The sequence below is a fragment of the Strigops habroptila genome, chromosome 10 (genome assembly GCF_004027225.2).
Source record: "Strigops habroptila isolate Jane chromosome 10, bStrHab1.2.pri, whole genome shotgun sequence".
NCBI lineage: Eukaryota > Metazoa > Chordata > Aves > Psittaciformes > Psittacidae > Strigops > Strigops habroptila.
Window position 1 is genome coordinate 11085512 of NC_046359.1, and position 27516 is coordinate 11113027.

General features: G+C 39.2%; 1 protein-coding gene across 3 annotated transcripts in view; it reads right to left on the reverse strand.

The window, feature by feature from the left end:
* The window catches only part of RPS6KA2 (ribosomal protein S6 kinase A2), a 280539-nt gene that overhangs the window by 130552 nt on the left and 122471 nt on the right, over nucleotides 1–27516 (reverse strand). The window lies entirely within an intron of this gene.

Here is a 27516-nt window from a genome sequence, read left to right on the forward strand (position 1 = left end):
CATACTGAAGCCCTATTTCCTGGGAGGTGGTTGGATATTGCCTGCTGATGGGAAGTAAAGAATAAATATTTTGTTTTCTTCTGCTTCCATGTGCAGCTTTGCCCACAAGGCTTTTTCTGATATTTTCTCTCCCCTGTCCAGTTGAGGAGGGGGAGTAATAGGGTGGCTTTAGTGTGCATCTGGCATCCAGCCATGGTCAATCCACCACACTGACATATTTGAAATGCTCCAAATTGAACATTTTGAAGTGATTTGCAGTAATTTTAAGTTCAAGGAGACAACTCATTGCATAAAGTTTCTTGTGCATCTGAAGTATTTGCAAGTATTGAGGGCTTACATTTTAAAAGTCAGAAAGCATATACTCTACACTGTTTTTTCTTGAAATGCATTTAAATTTTGACTTTGATTTGACCAAATTATTTTAATGAATAGTTCTGGTATCTGCACTACTTATTTAGAACTATACAATGTTTATTGCTCTATTCTAGTTCTCTGGCTACTGGAACAAATCTGAACAGACTTGCTGCACTCCAAGTAGATTTTTCAAGAAGCTATAAAAAAAAGGTATTAAAATTTTTTAATATGTGAATTGACAAAAGGCAACAATTTAAAAGTTCCTCTTCCCTTTAAAAATAGAAACAGAAGTACTATTCATGTAAACATTTATGCACATAATTAAATATAAGCATGCCTACTCATCTCCTACATCTGCATAAGTGTCTGCAGGATATGGGCCTAATTCCCAGTTCCCTTTCATTTCACTCATATTTCCAATCCAAACCTTGGAATAAAAATAAGTAACTCCAGTCACTCACAGCACACCACACTTCCAAATCACTCTATGAACAATTATATGACAATTAGGGATATAAGTACCTCACATATCATGGAGCTAAACAGAGATTCCAGCTTGGGACCTAAAACCATGAACCACAGTATTGCAAAGACTTTGCCAGAGTCAATAATCCTGTCTCTATACCGGATTGTGCAGCCCTGTGCTGATAATTTATAGTGTTCTTGCCACTCCAGCTAGTATAGAAACATGGCAACACATTGTGCTTTCTTCTATACATGCCTGAAAATATTTACCACGGTCTTGCAATCAAATGCCTAAATCCCAACTCCTCATCCACAGCCTTAACAAGAGAGCAAAAATTGTATAATTTGCATCCTTGATGCAAGAATACAAAGCCCCTGGATTTAGTAAAAAACATTTTTCATTGGTATCCTAGGTTATTTCACTGAAAGCCTTTTTTCTCTTCCACTGAAGCAAAAATGTGTTATCTTTTAAATGTTACTTTCATGGGTATCCAAGTTAATTTCCCAGCCTCACTAGAGAAAGCAATCGATTGCAAATCAAATGGTGGAAAAGAGTACGATATTATATTGTCCCATAAAAGGAAATGGTAGGTACAGTCTTGAAGCAAGATTTTCAAATACAAAGTTGATAAATAGAAAGAAAATGTACTGGAGGAACAGTTCCACAATTCTGCCTAATTTGGTATATTTAAGAACTAGAAATGTTCAGCATACCAAAATCTCATGAGGACCGAGTGGGCGAGGCACAGCTCAGCAATTCTGACAAAGAATATCCCTAGTCCCTGCACACTTTAAGTAAACTGCTAAAAATGACTACTAAAACCAACATTTAAAAAAATTAAGTAAATACAATGAGTCAAATTCTGTCATCAGTTCCGAGGGGTCACCTCCCCATTCGTTCTTCTCATCTGTAGAACAGACAAGCAGAGAACCGAGATACTTTCTTCCATGACCTTTTACTATTTTTCAGTGTCATGAACTAAGATGAAACTGAAGGCTCTTCTCTCTCCAATTTTATGAATATGCTTGTCCAACAGTTCACAGTTGTCTTTCATTGTTTTGTCTTACTGCTCTTGCCCACATGAAAGATCCATATTTCCACTTTATTATTATTTTTTTAAATTTGGCTCCTGATGCTGAAGATAAACTTATTAATCATCTGGAATCTCTCTTGACCATTTCATTAAAGAGCCACTAATGAAGGATGAAAAACAAGTCCAAATTTTGCACTCTGGCTACTGCTGCTCTGTGATTGTGAGCAATCGCTGCCACCTTAGATGCACTGCTAGCAATGCAGTATCAACCTTCAAAGGCCTTATTTCATCTGCAAGCCCAGACAGCAAGCACAAAGAACAAGAGTGTTATGGCAGAGGTCACCATCAGCATATGACATGCCTTCAAAAGAGGACTGTTAATGAGCTGCTATCTATCCTGGACCCTCTGAAATGAAACTGCAATACCTTCAGGCTCTCAGGAAAGTTAAAAGAAAAAAAAAAAAAAAAGAAAAAGAAAAAAGAAATTCCACAGCTGTTTATGGGCAGCTGCCTCAAGGTGTGAAGTGTTCTGTTTGTAGTTTGCATACGGCTTACCATAAGCAGCTATTTTTTCACCAGACCATGGTGAGGGGGGGACGGACAGTAACAACAGTCAAGATGGGAAACAGAAAAAAATGAGAAATTGATAAAACTCCTCTGAAATAGTTTTAATGCTTGGAAGAGAATTTTTTTTCTGCTGCAGACTATTTGTGAAGCTCAAAACAAACCCCCCGTTTCCAAACACAGAACTGGTAGCATTCAGTGGAAAAAGCAAGACTGCAATTTGAAGAGGTCGAGGCTACAAAATTGACTGGTGAGATATTAATCTTGTTATTCACCAAAATGCTGCCAGGTTGTAGTTATCAGAAGCAAACTAAGTTTTACGGTTTGCAATGAATTCCCTGTAAATGTGTGTGTTAAACACTATTACCACATACCATATTATCGTCAGGAATATGACTGGATATAAACACTGAGTTACTATCCTGTCTTGTTTCTATTAGATCTGAAGTGCATTGGTGAAGTAGCAAAGGGATGCTTGATTCTGCTGTTCACAAACAAAAAGATTTATTGGTTTCCAAAGCTGTGAACCCATCAGTTTTCCTGATGGGTTTCCCCATCCCCATTTCCCGCTCTAAATTCCTGCAAGAATTGAAGGAAACAGCTTCTGTTCATAAGGCTGTTGTGAACTAAAGGCAACTTGCAGCAGTTGAACATCCTCCTCACCCTCTCCTGGACACTCAAGTCAATTCAAAATGACCTGACATTCACCCATTGCTTCTAGAAATGCAGGACAGCTCAAGTGGCAGTTCCACCTCACTGCTGGATGCAGTTCTTCAGTGCCCTTTACATGCCAGTTATTTTCCAAGACAGAGAAAAAACCTCCAACACAAAAAGCTTGTTTTCTAAACTACATGTATACCTGTGCAAGTAATCCATTGACTTGTGTGAGCTTTAACAGGCCAGACACAGGCTGCCTCCTCTCCGTTGTACACTTGGCCATGCTGGTTTTTAGGTTAGCACACAAGATCCAGCCTGTTAGCCTGGGCACATGCAAGTCAGTTTGCACATTTGCACCAGGTTTCCTGTGTCCTGGATTCACTAAGGATGCTGGTTTTGCATGTTCAGTATCTTCATATACAGCAGATGTTTGTCTGAGGTCACCATTTTTGGTGTTGGTTTGTTGGTTTTTTTTTTAAGTAGACAGATGGCAACTCCAGCTGTAAAAAGGCATTGCAAAGATGAGAGTGCAAGAATATGCCAAGAAAGGGATGAAGAATGGAAAGAAAACTGCAAGAGTAGGAATCTCCTGCACCTCCCAACATATTCTTATAGCTACATTCCTGCGCTACTCCTTCCAAGAACAATAGGCATGGTTGCCTAAAGGTTATTCTTTCTTTGAAAACTGAAGTTCTTTGACTGTCTGCTCCACAGACTGCTGCCTTTTTCACATTTCCCAAATGATGTATTAAAATATGTCATTCTGTCATGGCAGTTTTGAACTGCGCTATACTACCCCATATGTCTATAGGAACCAACATGCTCAGAGGCAGTCAGGTGTGATACGTCACTCAGAAAATTCAATGAGAAAACTTTCTTCTTGCTTGCAGTTCTTCAAAAAAGGACAAGAGGAAAAAACAAAAAAACACACGGCAGAAAACAATGGGCTTTGTTATTGACAAAAAGACTATAAACGCATATTTGTCAAGCAAATCCCTACATTCAATGATTCATGACAATTATTACTGTTTCTAGTAAGACAAGGAAAAACATACAGGCTTTCAGGTAGTTCCTGATTATTTCAGAACTTAGATGTTCCCAAAACATTTTAAAAGTTAGTTCATCTGATTTTTAATACTGGCAGTCATGCATGCAACTTTAAGCTTAGTGGAAAATCATTTTATCTATCAAAGGAACCTGTCAATAGGAATTAATGTCACTGTTTTCAATGAAATTTTTGCCACTTGATCCAAGAATTGATTACTTTTCCTTAGGGCGGATGAAGTAACCCATGACTTTCATTCCTTCCTCATGATCACCTAGAACTCCTCCACCATTGCATGTCGATGCAAAAACCACAGCAGAGCACATGAGAACTGAACGTAAAGTATTCTTGAATGAAAAGCCTGAGCTGTAAAAGGCATTGCCAGAGGGGTTGAAAGCAAGTGGAATGAGACCATCTCTAAGGCATGCTATAAGGTACTCTCAAGCAGTTTTTTCATCACAATTTGTACCCATTGCCCAGAAATGCCTCTCCACCTAAGGACAGCAGAAGAGTGGAAGGCTCCAAGCACACATCATCATGAAGCCATAATTCACCAGCCAAATGCTTAGAAGCACATTTTTAACATTTGGTGCAGGAAACCCTTTGGACAACTAGAGAAGAAGGAGAGAAAGAACACTGGGATTGACATTGAAATGTAAATCCCTTCTGTCAATCTCCCTTTTTTTTAGCTGCTTTCAAATTTCAATTTCATTTATGTTCAGATTACTGTTTTATTGTCAAAATAAATTCCTCATCTCTAGTTTTCTACTATCTTCTCTGAAAAGAAATCTCAGGAGGTTTAAGGTCAACATCTATGCCTTCTGGAACCTGGGATACATTGGTCAAGAAGGGTTCCTGAAATTTCCTGTCATTTGTAGCCCCTCAGTTGCATGACATGACATCAAGCAGTGCATAGTCATTGCTAGAGATAGGCTCTGGGGCAGAGTGAGACACATAGCGCACTATATCTCTTCAGCCTCATGACATAAAGAATATGGGAGCACAACCAGTGGGAGGGGGGCTGCTGTCTTGCATCTGCTTGTGTTCCTATGACAACTTCTCAAATATCTTTCATCCTCCCTTACCTGACCTTACTGGCAGCTATGGGTATGGATGATTAGAAGCTTGCAGGCCACATAGGCTTAACACTGTCTGTCTCCATGTAAGATCAATGTTTCTTATCTATTAGAAATAGAGAAATCAACAGTGATGAATGCACAGGGAACCACACAGAAGGTAACAGAGAATGGAGACAAAGCAGAGAAGACAGCCTGAGGTCAACAAAAAAACCTAACCCTTGGACAAAGGAGTGGGTGGTGGTGAGAAGAGCTACAGGATGTGAAGACCAACAGTCTTTTTCCTTCCGAGAGCCAGCAAGAGTTACTTAAGAGGAAGTCCATTTGCTTTCCTGAAATAGTAAAAATTTTTGCAAAGAAGCCAGTCACAACTAAAACACATAGTGCTGTATTATTCATAAGCATTTTAGCAAGCCTGGACTTGCCCAGTGATTATGATTTGTATGACAAACACAGCAGTGTAATATCTGCATTCTTTTCCTAGTGTGCAATAGACTAGACCATTAATAAAAAGCATGTAAATAGCACTACAAGGTCACACATTGCTTCTCATAGTGAAACATACTTCCTATCTCCCACCCACCAAAGATCATAAATACAGTTCAGATTATACATTCCAACATAGGTTATTTCAAAATTTATAATATGATAGGGAAGGAAACTGGCTTGCCTTTCTCATAAACTGCTCAATGAGCTGCATTTGACCCATGGCCACAGATCCATACCTTCGCTCCCCTGCCTAGACTCCTTGAATCCTTCCAGGAGATCCAGGGGGAACTGAGCTTTAGCTCCCACAGAGCAAAGAGTTTCCCTTGTGCACTCCTTAACCATGGCCCGTCACAACACCCTCACAGATGTGCAGTGGTGCGAAAAGGACAAAGACCCCAGTTGCAGCCCTTGCTGAGAACATTCACATAGAGGTTGCAAGCCCTAACCATGCTCAGTGCAAGGAATAAAAACACAACTGGAATGAGCATAAATTGCTTCAACAGAGACTGGTACAAGCAAGACAGAATCTTACTCTCTGCCTTGAGCTAAGTACAGGTATTCATCTACACCTCGCTCCATTTTAGAAGATGAACCAGGACCAACTCACCTATTTCTAAGATAAACATATTCATACCCATTAAGACTTACAGCCGTTTAATCAGGTATTGTAACTGGAGACACCCATATTTGTCCCAAGCATAACATGAAATTCCATTAATTTCTGCATGCTGGAGCTCAGTTATCCTTCAGGTTTGCTATTTAAATTTCTGAGCTGTGTACAGATTACCCTGAAAATTTAAAACAAACTATTCCACTCCTCAAGGAGAAGGAATATTTCTACCCTATCTCTCTGAAAACAAAATGAGGAAGAAATCATATTCTAACCTCAGGAGAGACTTTTACTAAGCTCAATCCACTGAAACTAGTTTTGCCTTCTGCTGCTGCCCAGCATTAATATTTCAGGGGCAATATCTCCCCCTCCCCCAAAGTTGTATTGGTAATTTCATTGTTTAGATATCTATAGGCTTGGAGGTTATTTTTACTACATCCTGTCAACTGTAAGAGGACAAAACTGCCAGGAAGAGGATGCATTAGGCTTTTACATTAACTGGTGGTAAAACTAATGCTTGAGATAGACTAATAGCTGGACATTCACTTGCTGACACAAGTGTGCCGTGTATTACTGATTTATTTTTCCACATTAATGCTTAGTTCACATGACACTATAGATCCCATGATCTTACAGCCTTAGAGCTCAAAGGAGGAGAATCACGGTTTGCTAAAAGTACTAGGAAGGTTTAGAAAAACCCAGCTGATGCTGCTTGTGGCAGTGAACTCACATGCCAGCAGCCCTGAATCACTTGCCTGGTCAGCCCAGCGAACAACTGCTCCATAATATGCACCCCAACAGAAAATTTATCATCTATGTAAAGTTCGTGCTTACAGAAAATAATTCTTCTGACTTGCAGCTGGAAATCTCACTCAGTACCACAGTCCAACTTACTATCAGATGCTTATTGACTTGCATCCAGCTGGAAATGTACGCTGATTATAAGCACAGGACTGGGAGTATGCATTTGTAGGTTGCTATTGCTGTTTTATACAGTTTGCAGTACTACAGAGACACGACAGCAAGAAAAAAGTTCCTTTCAGAGGAAACTTGATCTAAGAGGCCATCACACCAGTCCAAGCCTCAGTCAAGGCCTCAGAGTGAATTTATAATAGCCAAGCCTTAAGCTTAAGCTTTCATTGTACCTTAAACTTTTACCTTTATATTGCATGTTAGATGGAGCTTTGTCTCAATAAGTAACTTTGTCTTAGGTCCTGAAAATGCATGTTATAATTTTGTATTCAAGTCCTAAATTTTATGTTGAGGGCCTTGATTAAACATATCATCAAATGAAATTATATTAAAATATCTCTTCAAAGTCAATAGAATTGGTTTTGAAAGGAATAGCATTGATTTTCAGAGCTATGGTGGTAATCTTAGCAAATGAAATAATTATTGAAGAGTTAAATGAGGGAGCTTTTATTTTTTTTTTACACATCTTTAATGCTTTGTAGTGATAGTGCCACACGAATGTTTTTCACTCTAGTCCCAGATACTCTACAGAAATTCACAGCTTATTTTTTTTTTTTTTTTAACTGGTATGGGCCATGTATTCTCAATAGACGGTGACCTTGACAAATGAACATTTAACTCTCTGGGCCCATTTTCTGCAACAAAATTAACACAGTGGACTCTGACTGTAAAGAAAAAAAACAAACAAAACCAAATCTGTTGGCTTAGATTCATTGTCCAAGCTTAGGGGAATGCAAAATACAAGAACCATATAAAAAGTAAAGTGAGATGAATTATTAGCATTTTCATATTACAGAATAACAAAAAAATGATCTAGAAAAAACACGTGGATAATAGCCTAGTATCATCATGCTGGTGATATTTTCCGGATCATGACTGTAGCCCCATGCACATGCGGTGGATGTTGTAACAGGGAGTTTCTTCTTTTAGTAAAGCACTTAAAATCTTAAATGGCAGATTGCCAGTGATGCTTTACTGAATGCGCTACAAAACAGCAAAACTAACTTAGAAATTATGTTATTGAAAATGGGAAATAAAGTTTGCTGGGCTTATGTCACTAATGTTTTAGGTTTGATTTACAACATCAAGCTTTTGCTGGCCTAGCTTTGTTATTTGTGAACATGAAAAAGAAATGCTGCCTGGTACACAGATGTAATTTTGACCAGCCACAGCCCTCCCGCTGGTTTTGTTTCCATCTTTCAGGAAGATGTTTTATTGCATTCCCGTGTAATACTGTGGGTGCAAGCTGCATGTTCTTTGCTGGACTTTGTTATGCTAGAAAAATCATGAGCCTGTGGATTATCTATCACTCACAGGATTTCCAGCCAAAAACTGGAAACACCAGAGGATACTAGCTTTCCTCAGCTCAAACTCTGCATCTACAGCAGGAGGAGTTACCAGTTGTGATTCACCACAGCGCACGTTGAGAAGGACGGGGGGGCAAGATTTGCAGAGTACAAAACCAGCTGGCAGCAACAGCTGCTGAAACAGTCAAAACAAACAGGTTAGGGTTTTTTTCCAGACATCCAGCACTCTCTATACTTCTGACAAGTTTCTCAAGCCTTATGGTGGTTGTTTGTTCACTCCAACTCTCTCCATACCCTTGTTTCTCTGCCTTTTTCTGTACTGTGCCTCCTGTCCTCCTCTCTGCCACATGCCTCTCCCCTCCCTTCTCCTCATTTTTCCTGTTTTTCCTTAAAGGAGAAAAATTTCCCTCAAATGAACATATGTCTCACTTCAGAATAAAAGATAGGATGCAGAATGTCTCTAAACATTAAACGGGACATAGGATGGCTATTTTCTGTTACTTTTTTTTTGTTTTCCAAATATGTTACTAAACAAGAAATACAAGTAATTGCAGACTTAAACATAGAAGAGAAAGCAAGACAGTATAAATTTGCTTGGGAATAAAAAAGCCCCATGTAATCATCACAGTTCCGAAAAGAGGTCATCAGCAACTAAGAGATTAGCCTGTATGGATTTGTTGGAAGGATGCTAAAGAAGAGAAAGATAGACAGCATGCACTTATAGAGAAGTCACTTGAGCATAGAAAGAAGCAGCAGAAGGTTTCGAATCCAGCCCTAATTTACACAGATCCCTGGGTGCCCTTCCACAAATGACTTGAGGCTCTAATCATCAGGGTTTGGCAGATTCAGCAACGATAATCAAAGATGTTTTTGTTTCCCACTTTTCGCTCTATCTCCCTTGGAGATTACTGCCCCTATGTTGGAGGCAGCAGAACGAATAATGCACCTGCCCATCACTGCCCTAGTTTGTAGCCTGGCGTGTTAGTGCCAGCCCTGCTCCATCCATGATTTAAACCTGCACACCAAGCAGTTGTCTACAGGCTGCCAAAGCACAGCCACCCATTCCCTCCTGCTGCCACTGCTACAAAGCAGATAACCCACTGCAGGAGCACTTCATCTTCCCAGTTTACAGAGGCACATGTAGCAATGCATGCCTGCTGAGAGCTGCGCAAGTGGTAGTTGGGAATGCAGATGGGTCCTGGTGCATGCGGGTAAGCACACAGCAATCTACCATAATCATATCCTACCTGGCTTGGTCAGGAAGAGTAAGAGCTGGGTAAGGGCTGAAGTGAGGAGGAGATTTAAGGCCCCTCTTTCTCCTCTAACCCAGTCTGTTAGACTGCTCTGGGTCAGCAACTTTTGTTAATGCAGAAGGGAATAAAACTAAAAGCAGTAAGAGACCAAGGCAGGCAGATGTCCAAAATAGCACCTCACTAAATTTCACATGGTTTGCCATTCCATTAAATAATGTTTATGTTCTGTTTATTACAAAGACTAACCTTCCCTGCCCTCTGCTCTGCCAAAGCAGACTGCCCAGGAGGAGGTGGCTGCAGTACCCAGGACTGTTCTGCTGACAGCTTTTGATCAAGGAGGCAGATACTTACAAAGTAAACAAGGTTTCAAGTCTGATCATGCTAACCCAGTTCATTACAGTTATGCCGCAGGTACATCTCTCCCCGCACCCCTCTTACCCCCCATCTCTGTTGTTCATTCTCAAGCCTCTTTCTCTCTCCCTCCAGATTTTCTCCAGGCCCTACACCATCTGCCCAAGCACTCCTTCTCTTTATGCACACTGTTACATTCTATTCCTTCTCTGTGATCTATATTTAGTTGTTTTCCTGTTTATACACCCCTCCAGAGAGGGGTATTGTTGAATGTGACTAGTCAGGAAGAGAAACAATGTGGTTAGAACACAAATCCTTTCAGAAGAGTAATTGGCATGAGAAACCATAAGGGATTGGGTAGGATAGAAAACTTTTTCCTAAGATTAATCAGATGCAGAGATCTGAATGTAAATCCATAAAACCCCTTAAAGCAGCCTGATCAAAGCCAGAGAACACCTAAGCAGGGGAAGTAGCAAAGGCAAGGAAGCACATGCAATCTTTTCAAATTTTTTGACACCACTTTGACGAGCCCCCCTCCCCCCATTAGTAAGATAAAACAACTTGGATTTGTAAGACTTACAATATCTATGTCTCTTTACTTAAACTACCAGGAGTCCCTGAGTGTGAATCCAGAGTGCAAACATGATGAAAACTCTGGGAAAAGTGTACTTAAAAATTCCTGGAGAGTTCAGAGGTTGGTTGGTCCAGAGTCACTCGAAGTGTCTTTAGTGTAGGAGTAGTCAGTATAGTGCTGGTTCTCAAGAAGTTGGCTGCAGCACAACTTAAATCAGGACAAATGAGAGTGCATGGGCCTGCCATGCTGGGACAGTAAAGAACAGCAATCCAGTGTCCACACCATGATGGGGAGTGTCAGTCTGGTCTGGGGGACACTTGCACAGCAAGTTAACAGAGTGTTTCCCATCTTCATATTTCTCACAGTAATAAGTAGCTTGTGAACAGGGGGTGAGGAGGAGGAGGTAGGGATTGGTTGTGAAATGCAACACATGCATTAATACTGGGGAAGCTTCATAGCTTGGGTATTCACCATGAGCGAAAGCCTAAGTGAAATGGAGCCCTTCAGTGCAGAACACACAAATCTATGATTTGGATCAAAAGAAACGTCTGGAATTCTGCTTTGGAGTTTTACCATTATAATAATGCAACCAGTTTTGATTATCATACAGAATCAGTAACTCTGAAAGTCTTTAACATTACTCTAGTAAATGCATTGGCAGCTAAGGGGGAGCACTGGGTGCAAGTATTTATTTTCCTATGAAAGCAAAAGCTGGAGGACTTTGTAAAACATCACAGATATTTGAAAAACTCCAAAAAAGTATGCAACTAGTGATTTCACATTTCATTTTGCTGAGTGAAAACCTGTGTGTATCACTAGTAGGTGCACTGTATGGATTAGAAAAATTCCTGTGCAACAGTAAGAACATCTCTCAGGACATAAGACTTAAAAGTAAATGTGTATCTGCCCTCAATGACCAGCAGACACTCCCTGGCCAAAGGAGGTCCACAGCCTTTGCTACAACACCAGAAGGGAGAACAAAGGGAAAGGCTACAGGGTGGAAATGAAGGCAAGAGAAGGATCACAGGATTTTCAGGGAAAGGATACTTGCAGCATCACATACTCTATTGAGCTTGTTTGCTTCAGCTGGTGGCAAGAATGGGTGTTTATAAGACATTTATAAACAAGGGGAGGGAAGTGGCTTGGTCTACAGGATAGCCACTACAGCAGTGGAACAGAAGATGAATCTGAAGCAACTGAGAACAAAATGATTTCATTAGCAGCCCTTTTCAAGGGCAGGAAGAGCCTCCTAAAGACCAAAAAGGAAAAGCTTACATCTGCGGGGACAGGACATGATCTAGAAAACCGTCTCAATCTCCGGAGAACAAAACAGAAGGAACGAGGTCAGAAATTAGTCAGTCATGCCCTGAAAATCATTTTAGGAGCACTGAAGATCTTGAAAGGGATAAACAATTTTTAAAATAAGTTACACAATACTGGTTTTGGGGATAGATTTCCATGAATTAAAAAAAAAAAAAGAAAAAAAGAAAATATGAAAAAGTTAACTTTGTAGTAATTTTCAGCCCAAAAGGAACGTCAGCAGCAAAAACCTGGAAACCTGAGCTGCTAATCTGGTGTCTAGCAAAACTAAACAAACTTTCACTGAGTCAATGAGAGGGTTGCGTATGGTATTATGAGATCAAACTCTAATCCTCTTAGTAGCATTTTCCATGGAAAAACTGCCATACTATATGTATTTACACTGTTACATGCATTATTCATATAAATGTTATATATATACATACAATATGGCTGTAATTACAACATATTCCCTATACATTGTATAATCTGAACCCTGTTCAGAAACTGTCCTAAAAAGGAGCAAAATACAACTAGGTATTATTTGCTTATGTTCCCTTTACTGTGAACAAGAGAACAGACTGTCTGACAAAATTATGTGTATAATCTGGTTAGTGTAAAACATTTATTACATGCACTCACTTAAGTCCCCTTCTCTGCTGTATGCATTAATCTCTCATTTGTAATTCATAGGCAAAGTGTAAGGAGCCTGTACAAAACAGGTCAGTTTTAATTCCAGGTTGTGGAGCACAGGTATATAGCCAGGACTTGGCTGAGAAATTTCGCAGCTTCACAGCATCACCGTGCAGAAATCTTGCTTTGCTATTTATGTACCCTGCAATCATCAGAAAATGTAACAATTTCATATATTCACCCACTTGACAATCCAGCATGCAAATACAAAACATCAAACTGTCTAAGTAATTTGATAGCATGTAAATATAGTCCTACTCAGAAGAATTTTGTGCTAATTATTATAATGCATTATTTCAAGGACAACACAAATAAAAGCCAATATTCTTCCCAGACTTGCTTGCTCCAAAGCTTCCTGCCTGAGGACTCCTCATAGCACACTCTAAACCTTCTCTTACTAGACAGTCTAAATATCCACTTTTATCCAGAGAAGTTAATTATTCATGTCCGCAAAGCCAATATCAGGTAGCAAGGCAGGATGTTTCAAGCAAGCACTGATGCTCTATTATAATCCTGTAACGAGCATTCTAAAGCCTTGTGAGTTACTTACTATGATAATTTTTCTGATGAATTCTTATTTTGGCAGCCTACACCTTCTATTAACATTTAGCAGCTTGTTAAAATAATTCTACTCATAAATCAGTCATTTGATGTTAAGTTCTGTGACTTTTTTCCTCCCTATAGTTCAATGTCTCTTTTTCCCCCTTAGTACACCATATTATGAGTAGCTCCAAACAAGCATCTTTAATATATTTCAACACAAAGATGATCACTGAATTCCAAAAAGAAAACCAGTCAGCTCCATGCTATGTTGCCTCCCCCTTATATCAAAAGTATCTCAGTAACCCTGACAAAAGACTGCTACTAGTTACTACTTCTGCCTCACTCGTTAGGTTAGAAGGAGGAATTGCTAAAACAAAAGAGTTAGCTTATTTCCTAGAATGGGAAAAATATTAATAAAAGACTGCACTATTATGATAAATAATCTCATTGAGGACTATAGTATTTTAAAGCCCAAATATTTATATAGGTAACTAGACTGACCCACTTGCCTCTGCAGCAAATCCAAATATACTCCTCACAAAAAAATCATAGCTTGCTTCCTGGTGCTGAAGTATAGAAAGTGTTCTGTAAACAGCTCAGTGATGAAACCCAGTTTCTTATCAAGCTATCCCACTCTCTCCTGCCATCTACCTCTGCTTGGTGTCAAGTGGCCAAGGAGTATGCTGCCGCTCTTGTTCCCTCTGTTCCTTCATTTTGTGGTAGCAAGTGGTGTCTCTTTCTCTAGTTCCCTATTTTCATGAATCCTACACGAACATTATGTCTTTAAGATCACTATTCTTCTATCTCTGTTGAATTTGAGAATCCTTTCAAAGCAAATGGGGCAGGGGGCAATATATAAAGCCTCATTTCCTTAGGAAACTAGGATAAAAATGAATCTAAATCAATAATTCAGTTTTTCAATAATTTCCTGTTTTCACAAACAAACAACCTCCCTCAATGACTTTGCTACAAACACACAGCACACTGACTGATCATTGTTTCAGAAAAGTAAATGAGAAACAATATAAGACCCTGATGTTTTGGTTTGCATACAAGGGAACTGGCCTCTGTTGGGGTAGCAGAATACCTCAGGAGTCTACTGCTGGTTGGGAACCTCAGCAGCTCAAAATTTACTTAGCCAGGGGTTTTATTATTTAATGAAAATAGACAGAGACATAGAGAGATAGATATATAGATAAAAAATTTTCTGTGACTATGACAGTCTTGGTTGTAGTCACATATATCAAAGCGCCTGCCACCTACAACTTGAGTGTTTCTCTCTCCTTTGCATTGAAGATTTTTCAATTTAGGAGGAAAGAAAAAGATGCACTCAAAGATCCAGTTAGGCAACAGTTAGAATTATACTGAGAAATAGGCAGATTCCAAATTTAAGAATCTTAACATAATTTTAGAGGCCAAATATATAGAATACTGTGATTTCAGATCCAAATGCGTTGCCATCTTTAACCTCCAGCTCAAGCAAGTTTAGCCTGCTGGGTTCACTGACTTGGTCAGGGAGTAGCTCTCCTTTACATGTCCACTTATGAGGACATCAGTTTTGTGCTAGGCCAGAAGTTAGTAAATAGTTTAAGATGCACTTAAATACGAGACAACATTTCTTTAGTGTAATCCTTGATGGCACCTTGAGGCCACAAACCAGGAGACAGACAAAAGCCAAGAAGGTTTACCTAGAGCAGGTTAATGCATTCTGTTACATCTCACTTTTTGGCAGGGAGGAAGGAATACTGCTATATCAACAACAACGCCAGTCTGGCAATGCGTAAAGTGTCACAACAAAAGCAATACAAGTTTTCTTCTGATTCATATCTGATTAAAATTCCAGGCGGAAAAAAAGAGCAATTTGATTTGCTTTTCCTTTTGCTTTGAATTGCGTAGGTTTGCACTGGCGTAAACTTTACAGTGTTGTAAATTTAAAGAGAAGTAGCCCTTAACTACCACTCAAGGGGTTCTGAATGGAAAATATTATCATAATTAAATTAATGCAGCCTAGCTTGAAATTTGTCACGAAAATTCCATGAATAACTACATAAATTTCAGCAAGCTGAAATGGATGATGACTGAGCAGAAATCATGCAAAACCATCAGGCTTTGAGTGACTTCACGTATCTGAAATGACAATGGACCAAAGTTGGCAGCTGATTTCCACTTTGAGGTGTTTTGTTTGAAGAAAACCCAGGAGGTGAAAACACGCAGGCAAAACAGGAACAAAAGCTGTCATGCAAAGCAAAATGGTAACACAGATATCTTTATTTCACTATTTTCTGAGATATTGTAGATACCATAGTAACCATGCTTTAAAAACAGAGTACAGTGCTGTGAAAATGGTACTATATAGAGCTAAAATCCCAGACAGACATTTGCACTCAGGTGGAAGCAGAGTTGAGTAAGAGGTATGAAACCCTCAACAATACATTTGGGAGCCTGTGATGCAAGGGGACTTTCTAGGAGTTTTTGCTGCTGCTCTTCTTGAAAGAGAAATGATCTCAAGACATTTAAACTATGGAAAGCCAGAATGCAGAGCCATTTGAAGACAAATAGGTAAGAACTGCGGTATGTGAGGAGGGGGACATTTCTGAGATACGTTCTAAGTACTATATTCGGGATTTGCTTCTGGTGCTATCTGACATTGCCCAGCCTGAGAACTGAGCGTCTCCTCTGAATCAGCACTTCCTCAAACAAAGCTTTGTTTTTACTGATGACTCCTGAGTTACCCCAGCAAACAGGGTGGAAAGTACCAAAACAGAGGTAGTATAAGAAAAGCAAAAACATGGGATTCTCATTGTCTGAGTCTCAAGCATAAATTAAAAAAGCTGAACCAGATGAACGATAGGGTGAAGGAAAAAGCAGAACTGTTACCTTACAAGGGAAACATCTGAGAAGGCAAAATGAGAGTTTCAGTAGACACCAGGAGCCCAGAGCCTCATCTCAAGGGCACAGTTTCCATGAGTGCACAGCTCAGCATTTCCGCTGTCCAGCTGTACATGCCAGTGCACAACATGTTCAAATCTTCAACCTTTATTTACAAGAGGGAAGAAAAGCCTGAAGAGTAAAGAATCATAGCCCAGCAGGGCAGAACAACTTAATTTCTTCTCCTCAATAACTAGAAAATGGGGACGTGATGTGCCTCCCTGAAGAGACGATACAAAATCCCAGACAGCAACAGCTCTCTGATCAGCAGAAAGATAAACAAGTGTTTGTGGACTATAGTGGTACTCCACAGAGAGAGCTCTATTCTTATTTCTGTCTTAGTTCCACGAATGTCACAGTAGCAAAAGGATTTAACAAGCAAGGGGGAAAGGGCAAGCTTTCTCTTGGCTGTGGTGCATACAGTATGGTAAATGCTTTGTAACTCACCACTTCCCTAAGCATGGTCTATAATTGTCATGGTTGTGCACATGAAAAACAACAGGGAGTAACAGATGAGCACAAAAGAAGAGGCAGAAGAAAAAAACCTAAACCGATCAATAAAAGAACAAGTAGTCAGGAGAGGAAGCAAAGGACTTCCTTTGGATTTATTTTTCATAAATAAGGCTCTTCAAAAAACTCTCATTCTGAAATGACCCAGATTTTCTGCATTAGAAAAGATGTCATTTTTAATCCACTCATTTGACATGCATTATGAGAAAGATGGAAATATTAAATAAAAAACTTAAGACTTTCCTTACATTTCCAGAGAAAATCTTCCATACAAAGTTGTCCAACTCCTATAACATCACAAATATCTGTCTGCTACAGCATTTCTTTCAATACTAGCATTACTTAAATGAATTTTATGGCCTTTTTTACAAGCCATTTTTTCTCTTCTACAGAAAGAGAAAAAACTTAAATCAAGAAGGGGAAGAACAGGTAGTTGGCGCCATTCATATAACTACCTTTTCCTAAGCAAACAATATGATTATAGGCAGCTTAGAGCCTTTCATAGGGGAATACCCATTTTCAAACATAAATTGGTATGTGAGCTTTATTCTGATGTTTGGAAAAAAAAATTTTCAAAATGAATATTTTCAAAAATTGGGATAAAATTAGTACCTTCTGGCAAATAATCACTATAGGTATTGTATGCTTTGGAAGTGACAGTTCTCAGAACCATTAATAGTATTCCTTCTAATGTCCTATATGGGTTTTCCTGTCTGGGAAAAATAAGAAATTTGTCTGCTAGATTACCAAATCCCTGTTGTTGAGATGGCTTTTATAAATTCTTTTAATACCATCAGGCAAAAGGTGTCATTAAGCATTTTTTTCAGCACGCGGCCTTTCAGAGTAAAGTAAATACAGGTTAGATTTTTCTGCTGTGGAAGAAGGGATGCTATAGCATCAATAGCGTTAACAGCCATAGAAAGGGAAAAGAGAACATCTGGACGCTGCCATATTTGCACTGGTGGAACAGAGGGAAGTAGGTGAGTAAATATTATCTACACTTACTCTGCAGGTGTAGTAAGTTCTGCTGCTCACCATCCTTACTGGCATTGCCCACTTGATATATTATGATGTGACACTAACTTTTTCACAAAAATGTGGGAAAAACTCTGCAGGTGCATTTGAAGTATGATTTTAGTAAGGATTCTTCAACTCTGCAAATGCAAAAAAAAAATTGATATCACAGGGAAAAAAAAAAAAACCTCAGTTACAGATCATGGGAAACTGGTTTCTCTCCAGCTTTACTAACACTGGTGATGCTTTTCTCTTGTCAGTTTTCAGTTAACATGGTATATGCAGCTGCCTTTTTTTTTTTTTCAGACCTGAGCTAATCCCCAGAAGTGCTCATCTTTATGACATAAAGGCTTGAGCTAGACATCAGACTAAGTGTAGACTAAAAATTTTTAAAGAAGAAAGCAAAGTCTCTCCTCACTCTCCTCAGCTCATTTTGACCCAACTTCTGCTTTACTAGCTTTAGGTATTTTCTGCTTTACAATTGCTAAAACTTCTCCATGGACAAAGGATGCCTCAATTAAGAAAATTAAGCAGGTTTATTACTTCAGGCTGGCAGGCATCATAAACCCAGACAGCTTTGCAACACTGGAGAGACTGAGAGGGATTACCTCATGCCTACTGTAGTGGGGGCTTTCCTGCCTTTACACCCACACAGTGCTGCTTCTGTGTGGATTCACATAACTTCCACCCACTTCTTGAGTGAGCCTAAACACATGTCCTCCTTTGGGAGAAGGAGTTGAAGAGAAGTTGACAGGAGGAAGAAGTAAGAGCTAAGACTAACTACCACACTTTACTTTCCTCCTTTTTTGCCTATTTCACTGGTTGCCATATGCAAAGGAGAAGGTGAACTGCCAAAAGCACAAGAATCTGGAAAACAAGAATAGCTACATCATCTTCTCCAGAGAGGCATATATTCTTTCAAATTAAGGTGCTGCTGTTTCAAATCAGCCATAAAATGCTAACACTTCATAATTCCTTTGTATTGCTATCACATGAAAGCCATTCACATTTTGAAAATGTCTTGGTCTAGCCATCTTGATAGTATTGGTTTAATGAAACATTAAGAAGTTCATTTCAGAAGAAAAATTAGTGATTTTACTTTCCAGGAAAAATCTTCAAGTCTTTTCAACATAATGGAATGTTATTAAAAAACTTTTGAAGTATGTAGTATTTAACATCTGCACACATTTAGTAATCAAAAATTCAAATTCAGTGGTACAAAATGGACTTGAGCTGTGTCATGGAAATAATCTAATATAAAGCCTTCCTCTCAGATTATACTTTTGTAATAATTGCAATGCATAATCATAGAGGAATAAAGTAGATACTGTGCAGACTAGCAGCAGATACAGCAGCATTTAAGATACTTAGATGACTTTTAAAATGAATGCAATTATGACATTTAATTGCTGTCCCAGGCATTTTCTAGTCACAGACAGAGATTGTCTCATACAGGAAAGACTGTCATGGAGATGTGCTGATGCAGAAATTAAAGGTGAAGATATCTGCCAGAGTCACAGGACCTGTCCTCTAGTTGCTCAATGTGGAAGTGGAGAAGACAAAGTTGAACTGCCGAAGAATTGTCTTTATTACTCACTAGCAAAACAACAGAAGTTTCAACTAAAAGAAATAATTCTCTCCCCCTGAGAAATGTGGTGGGTTGACCTTGACTGGAAGCCAGGTTCCCACCATAGCAGCTTTATCACTCCCCTCCTCAGCAGGACAGGTGACACAAAATAAGATGGAAAAACACTCATGGACCAAGCTAAAGGCAGTTTAATAAACACACCAAAACACCAAATATCCTTACAAGCCTTCTACTTATTTGTCAGAAAAATTGCTTGCATAAGCATATATTATGGATATTTTCTTTTGTACCATTTATCAGTGCTGGCCATGACACCACTTCACATATAGCACAGTCCTCCATCCTAATGTGGGACCAAAGTACTGACTTCTGGGATGGTCAGGCTTCAAAAATGCCAAGAACAAGCCCTGTTTCCCCAGAGTGTTACCATGCCAAAAAAGGCTTAATCCCAAAGCATGTTCTACAATACACTGATCTTTCAAACCAATATGTCTGAACTTTTTCAAACATTTTTGAGCATTTTTCAACAGTTCTCACCACCACACTTAGCTCATACATACTTTATGGCATACAGCAGCCTGTGCCATACTGCTAGCTGAAGGAATTACTGGATTCTTTCTCTTCTAGGGACATAGTAAAGCTTTGAGTCTGGAATACATCTCTGTGTTAATCTGTGTATGGGGATGTCTAAGGCTTAGTCTTGTAAATAATGATGGAAAAGACAAATTCAGCACAGAGTTCAGTTTGCAGTTTTTAAGGTCAACCTCTAATATTCCTCTAGAACAGAAATGTCATTTTTTTTAATTACGCTTAAATATTATTTCATTATTTGTAGTAGAAATGGCAGCCTCTATTAAATTCTGTAGTTTTAAACTAAATTTCCAGACAAACTTTAAAAAAAGTCTAATCGTACCATTTTTCTCCTTGTTTAGTTCTACAGAACTTGAAAAAAAAAAAAGAACATAAAATCCCAGACCCTGAAGAGAGCTGAACATCTATAAATGTGCCTAAAACATTTCACATGTTTACACAAATGAGAAAAAAAATCTCTTTTCCTGCTTACCATCACACTTTGCTCACCACTGCTTTTTACTCATAATGTATAGAAGGAACTGACACCACTCAGTGTTCAGATATCCCTAAGGAAGCTCCATGATGTAGGACTGAGTTGACATTGTCCTGTTGGGCATCACAAGTTGGTACCACAAATGCTTGTCTAGAGGGTGGTACTTCTGAGAACAAGCAGGACTGGGTAGCCTTTGTTGTTTACTAACAGGTAAAGGTGAGTTTTACAGATAAACACACACTCAGTTCCACTCCTTGTAAAGCCTTCAGTTTATTCAAGACAACCCTTGAAGAGAATCTTTTACTACCTTCTGCCGGCCATGCACAGGTCCAAATTTGGCCCTAAAGGAAAGAGGCATGACATCCTTTAATTACACGTGGAGTTTATATGAGTTAGTTTTCGTATCTGCCATTTAGCTGATTATTACCATTACTTATCATCTGAAAGCAACACACTAGCAGCTTGTATCTCCCTTTCTTGCCTGCACACTGCTAACACAATGCCTAATAATATCACTGAAATCTGAGAAAAAGGTTTTCCTCATTGTAAACATCATGGGTTTGTCTTCTGTGCTCTCAATACACTTCCAGTATCCTTGAACTTCTGGCTTTCAGCTAGAAGAGAGCTCTGGGCTCTCCCGCGTCCCACAGTAAAAGCAGCTCTGCTGAAATACTAATAACAGCAGCACATTTCAAAGTAGTGAGAGAGTTTTCACAGCTAAAGGATGGCTGCTCACTTCAAAGTCTTCCAAAGCCATGCTGTAGCCATCCCATCACCAAGCACGCACCTACTGAGGAAACCTGCATCCCAAACTCTTTGCCTGGAAGGCACTCTCCTGCGTGCAAATGGTAGCAGTGCTGTGGAGACTGTGAATAGATGTATTGCTTTCTTCCTTACACATCGTCAGTCAGGAAGCTATTTTAAAGTCAGATTCAGGGATCCACTCATTCTTTTCCATTTCCTGAGACTTTGTTCTCAAGGAAGCAAAACTGCCCTATAATAGCTGATGGCATCACACACGCAGAGCGTGTCCTGAGTGCAAAACTAACTGCCGCTTCTCTCCAGTACTCTAGGTCTCTCTTAATGGCAAATACTTCTACAGAATCATTGCAGAACTGGGACTATAAGTCTTGTTAAGTGAACAAAAGGAACTAACTGGCAAATATTTAGACAAGAAGTATTTCTACTTAAGTAACTGGTAAATAAACATAAGGATGCTTTTTGTTCTGATTTCTGTCTTACTTTAGAGATATTTCCAGTTACTTGTGAGGACACAAATACAAAAAGCACACACAAAAGGAGTACTCTCCTGAAACTAGCAGGAAAATGGATGAATTAAATGCTACTGATAATAGAAATAGGTACAGGAGAGCTCAGCCCTCTGAGAGCAGATTTTTTGTGCCACAAGGTCAGTCAAGCCATAACATTATGAGCTAACCTAGAATAAAATTACACATTTTCCACTTTCATAAAACCATGTTACTCCAGATTACTGCTAGGCAGAGGCTCAGCTGCCCACAGGTCCCAAACAATCCACCAGGTTCAGCTCTGGTCTTCCTGAACATCCACAGGCAGATGCTCAAGGCTCAGGGAACCAGAGCATTACCACAGACACAGTGGAGAGGCATTGGCCTCTTCATTTCATTCATTTCATCACTTGTTCATGATCTTGACAAAACATGTGATCACTATACCACTGCATCATCACCAGTCACATGCATGTGCATGTCCCATCAGCTGATCCTATCACAACCAAATTAAGACCTCTTCTGTTATACGAGGATATCGGGCCTTTGCTCTATGCCCAACATGCATTTACCCTGACTATGTGACCAGATGTGTTTGTGTGATGTGTGTCAGAATTCATCTGACATCACGGCCCATGGATAGGGTCTGTCAGTTCTGGACTGGATGCCAAATACCATCAGATGAAGGCACGATGTAGGCACGATGTAGGCATTTAGATGGTGGAAATGAAATATAAAATGACAATTTGGATTGGTCTTTGACAGGGTAGGGTCCCTTGAAATAAAAGTGCTTTTTACAGGGGACTATAGGCATCCAAACGAAAGGAAGAGCTTCTCCCTAACAATGTCACAGTGACTGGCACAGGGTGTTGCTCCTGAAAGTCCCTAACTTTCAGAAAACCACTTTTCCCACCCTACAGCAAAGACTGAGGAAAGGGGACCTGAAAAACTTTGACATGCATAAAAATCCTGTTGCAAAGGAAACAATCTCTTTTCACATTTACAATGGGCAGGATAAGAGGACACAGGCCTAAATTGCCATAAGACGAACTTGTGTTAAACATTAGAAAATCTCTCAGATGCGAAGCATAATGTTGGAAAATATACCTCCTGGGGAGGTTATGGCCATTTACCATTAGAGGCCTATCAAGGTTAGCAAAATATCTTTGGTGGAATAGGCTAGATATAGCTGATGCTGTCTAAGGAAGAGGAGGAGGAGGTGTCCAGATTAAAGTTTTTCGATCTCCCCAGCCCTATTTTTCTATGATTTTTCTATGGAGTTATCCCTTCATCTACCTGCATAGTTTTGCCTTTCTGTAACTCAGCAGTTAACTTGAGGCTTTATAGGAAGGAGCACATAGCAGGCTTGAGGTGCGAGAGACAGTTTATTTGGGATAAAGTCAGAAGTATCTGGGGAGTTGGGGAGCAATTTCTTCATTATGAATGTGTACGCACGTAAGCTCTCTTACCACCAAATACAATGTCAATAGGTAAAATTGTATCAGAGGACTTGACTATTCATCATAATTTTCATTTTACAAACAGGGAATGCAGGGCACAGAGGTCTAAACAATTTTTAATGACACAGCAAGTTATCAAAATGAGCCTGAAAAATGAATTTCCTGGCTCCTCAAGTGACCTATCTGATGGACTACATGCTCCGCCTGCTCTCCCTCCCCCCCAGCAAGCCATGCAAGACTGTGAGAATCACAGCATTTCGTCATAAAAGCCCTGCCTGCAGCTGGAGGAAGTCAAGACTACAATAGTATTGGTAACTTCTACTGTAACAAGAACACACATCACAAAGATAATCATTGCCAAGGGGAAAAAAAAAACCCTAAAGCTGCCTCAGGACTTGCACCTTGCAGAGCTGATCTTGGGCTGTTAATCCCCATCTCTGTTCTTTAACTTGCCTCTTTCTCTCTAACCTTTGACAGAAAGAATATATTCCTCTACCAAATTACTATCTATAAAAATAAAAAAGAGAAGACTACTATGTACTACTGATAAAGAACAGAATTTTTCTTTATACAAGGACAGAATATTTCACAAGCATCTGAAAGTGAAGCATTGCCTCGGCCCATTGTGCTAAAGGAGCAGTCTAGCTCAGGATTTGCTGGCCACTTGCTTAAGGCTGCTGTAATTGAAGCCTGTAAGAAATCAACATCAGAGCCTAAGATTAGAAATGAAAATCTCTTGTACTAAAGTATTACAAAGCCAGTGCCAGTCCTTCTGCACTGTTCCTTACCAGACTGTGTAGGCTTGCTTCCATTTCCTACATGCCAATGCTGGAACTCAAGGATGACCCACACTTGAATCACCCACAGGAGATCCTGCCTCTCACAACTGACTATGCTGAGACACACCAGGCTCCAAATTAATTTTGAATTAATTTGCAAGAACTCTGCAAGGCTCTAAGCCCCATACACAGACCAAACAGAATTTAAATTCACCATTACGAGTAAAACAAAACAAGGATTAAAAGAATTAAAGAATAACGAATTAAAAATACATCAGGAACTCAAAAGTGGGAAACATCTCCCAAAAGAATCAAGGACAATGTTTTAATTGGTCCTTTTCTAGAAAAAACCCCAAACAAAACAAACCAAACAGGAAAAAGGCACCAAAAAAGAAAAAAACCAAAACCTCAACACACAAAAAACCAAAAAAAAAACCAAAACAAAACACCAACCCCAAAAGGCTTCTGCATCACTGGAATAAATATAATGAAATTCTTTGCATGCTTAGGTCTTTCCTAGGTTATTCAGAAGGCATATCTAACTTCTGATTTATAAATCAAGAGATATTGCTCACTAGCATAAGATGCATTCCACTGGGGCTCAAAGTCTTTAGCAGATCCACGCTGTGTGTACTTTCCCTGGATGGTTTCACATTCACGTTCATCAACACTCAGCAAGAACCATAAACAAACCCCTTCTCTCAGATGCACACATACAGTTCCCATTGACTTTGCTGGAATTTCAGATGACTTCAATAAGAACTCCATGTGCATGCAGAAGGGCAAAACTTGGCTCTGCACATTTAATAAGACTACATCACTAGATACCTTATAAATGAAGCGCAATGCAGGCCATACTGAAAAATAATATAAACTGAAAATCTGAAAGTATAGCCAAATAAGTTCAAATTTCAGCCAAGTTTTCTCAGAATAATAAAAAGGGCACATATTTTAGGCAAGATGAAACAAAACCCCTGTAATATCTCATTTACCAGAGTGTACTCTGCCTCCTTTAGCAGGACAAAGTGTGAAACCCAGATACCTACACATAAGACAATGATCTTGTTGTCTCAGATATAGCAATGATATTGGCATATGAAACAATTAAGTAAAGGTCAAGTTAGAAAAGCTGTGATTTGCTAAGTCATTTTCTGCATCTATATCCCTGCTCTATAAGATGTGAAGCTCACTGCAAGTGAATTTAAAGCAGAGTAGAAAAAGTAATTAATCATGATATTAATAACTAATATTATATTATTTTGAATGTACTCTAATATCAAATGCTCAAATGCAGGAGTATCTATCTAAAGCCCTCAGATCCTCTTGCTTCCTTGGCCAGAACACCACCACAAGAAAAATCCCACACACCTAGGAACAACAGTCCCCTTCCAAATTTCAAGTAACACATTTACCAACACATGACTTCTGCCAAGTACATTATCTAACGCACACTAAGCAAAGCAATGCCAGGTGTTTTCCTCAAATTTCTTCCCTTTATTTTACTTTTACTCATTCCATGATGTAATAACCTGTGCCTTTTTACTGCCTCTTTAAAAATATCTACCTTTTAAGATGAAGAATATTCTGACTTCTAAAAATCCAGCTACTAACCAGCTTCTTTCTGTTTGGCTGACAAGCGTGCATTAGGCTGCAATTACAAATTCACATACAGAAGTACTCAGGGATGGAAATCACAGAGCGAGCTTGATGTTCATGTTTGGATTTTTCCCCTTTAAGCAGGAACATCTCTGATGATTTTCACACTTAAATAGCAGAACAGATTTTATGAATCATTTTTATTTCCTGGTTGGAACAACCCTTATTCCCTGTTGCATTATAATACTGAGTCACTTTGCATAAAGTTGGTCATTATAGCCAAGTCAAGCAAGAATGGACGAAATGCTCTGAACTTAGATGTGCAATAGGATACATATCAGGCTGCTTCTTGAAGCAAATTATTTAAAATCGGGGGGGGGAGGAGGGGAATCATTACAAGATAACTCACGTAAGGGAAAACTACTTCATATATATTGAAAAAGTCCAGTAAATCTAATATGATATTGATGATCAAAGGGATCGTAAAGACTTTTTTTTTTTTTTTTTAAATGAAGTGAGGGTCTGGCTTGTTACAAATGCTGAGTTGTACTGGTCATTCACACTGGATCCCTAGTAAGTTAAATAGTTTGGTGGGATCTGTTTCTCCCAAACTATGGTCAAATGAATAGTTACAAGGTCTGGTGGGGCTCTGCTGTCTCAAAATCACCTCCCCTTCTAACATTATTCCCTGACACTGGCAGCCTTCAAAGACACTCATCTGTCTCAGAACTCCTTCATGTAATTCCAGGTCTACTTTCTGTCGGCTCTGGTGGAGCACAAACAAATTTAAAGTGTGTTACAATGAACATCTATTTCAGCTTAGCATTTGAAATTCTGGGTTCACAATGGGGAAAGGAAGGATTCCCCCCTCTCCCCTCAGTCCTAGAGGGACAGGGCTGGTACAAGGAGGGAGCTTTAACAACTCTCATTAATTAGTTTTAAATGAATAGCATGACTACTGGATGAGTGAAATAGAATTAGGTGCCTTGCATGATAGTTTTTCAAGAAAGCTGATTTTAAGGAGTTAAGAAAAAACAACCCAAAAAAACCCAAACCAAACGCCAACAAAACACACTGGCCAAAAACTCTGCTTTTCTGCATGCCCTGTTTAAGCAATGACACATGAAGAACTTTATGTTCAAACAATTACCTGGTACTTTAAATAGGACACTAAGGGAATAAGATTTTAAAATGTATTCACACAGCATGAGACTAATCCTCCACCTGGGAATACTGGTGCAAATCAGAGTAACTCCTCAGAGGTCAATTGAAGTACATCAGCACAAAACAAATGTGAGGCAGACAGGAATCGGGCCCCATCTATCTCTATTTTAATGCAGAGGTTGCAGATCATCTGCAATGATAAAGTGAACAACATAAATATAACCGACATCTATTCAATTGATCTCACATCCTGCCGACTATTCACAGCTCCAAATATAGGGCTGAAGAACAATGGTTCAAGGAAGGGAGGCAGAAATCCTGGTTCTAATTCATTCACACATCCCTATCTGCTAATTCCTTTGACTTGAACTGCCTTCACCTCCCCACACTGCTAAATTACTATTCAGGTTTATATAGGTTTGACAGCCGCCCCACCCCTGAAGAACTTCTTACTACAAAATAAAAAGAAAATAGATACCTGGATGCATGGGAGATAAGATAAATGCAGAAATTTGTGCAAGCGTGAGAACCTACAGACAAACAAGCAAGAAAATCCCTAACATACCATATATATATGAGAGGCACTAACAAACTGGTTAACTATTTGGAAACCTAGCACTGACAAAGAATGGTATGTGTGTAGGGAAGAAAGACTAAAATATGAGGCTATTGCAAAGTATAGTGCCATTTATACTCATTTAAGAGGATCTGTAATTATTTTCTACAACTTCATGATGTCCTGAACCAGCTTCCTCCTCCCCTGCCAAGCTGATAAAAGGATCCTTAGCAACATACTAAATATATTATGCAATGTATTGAATCCTACCAAGAAAAAGCACTGAATTACACTGAAACAAAGAACACCAGGTGCGAACATC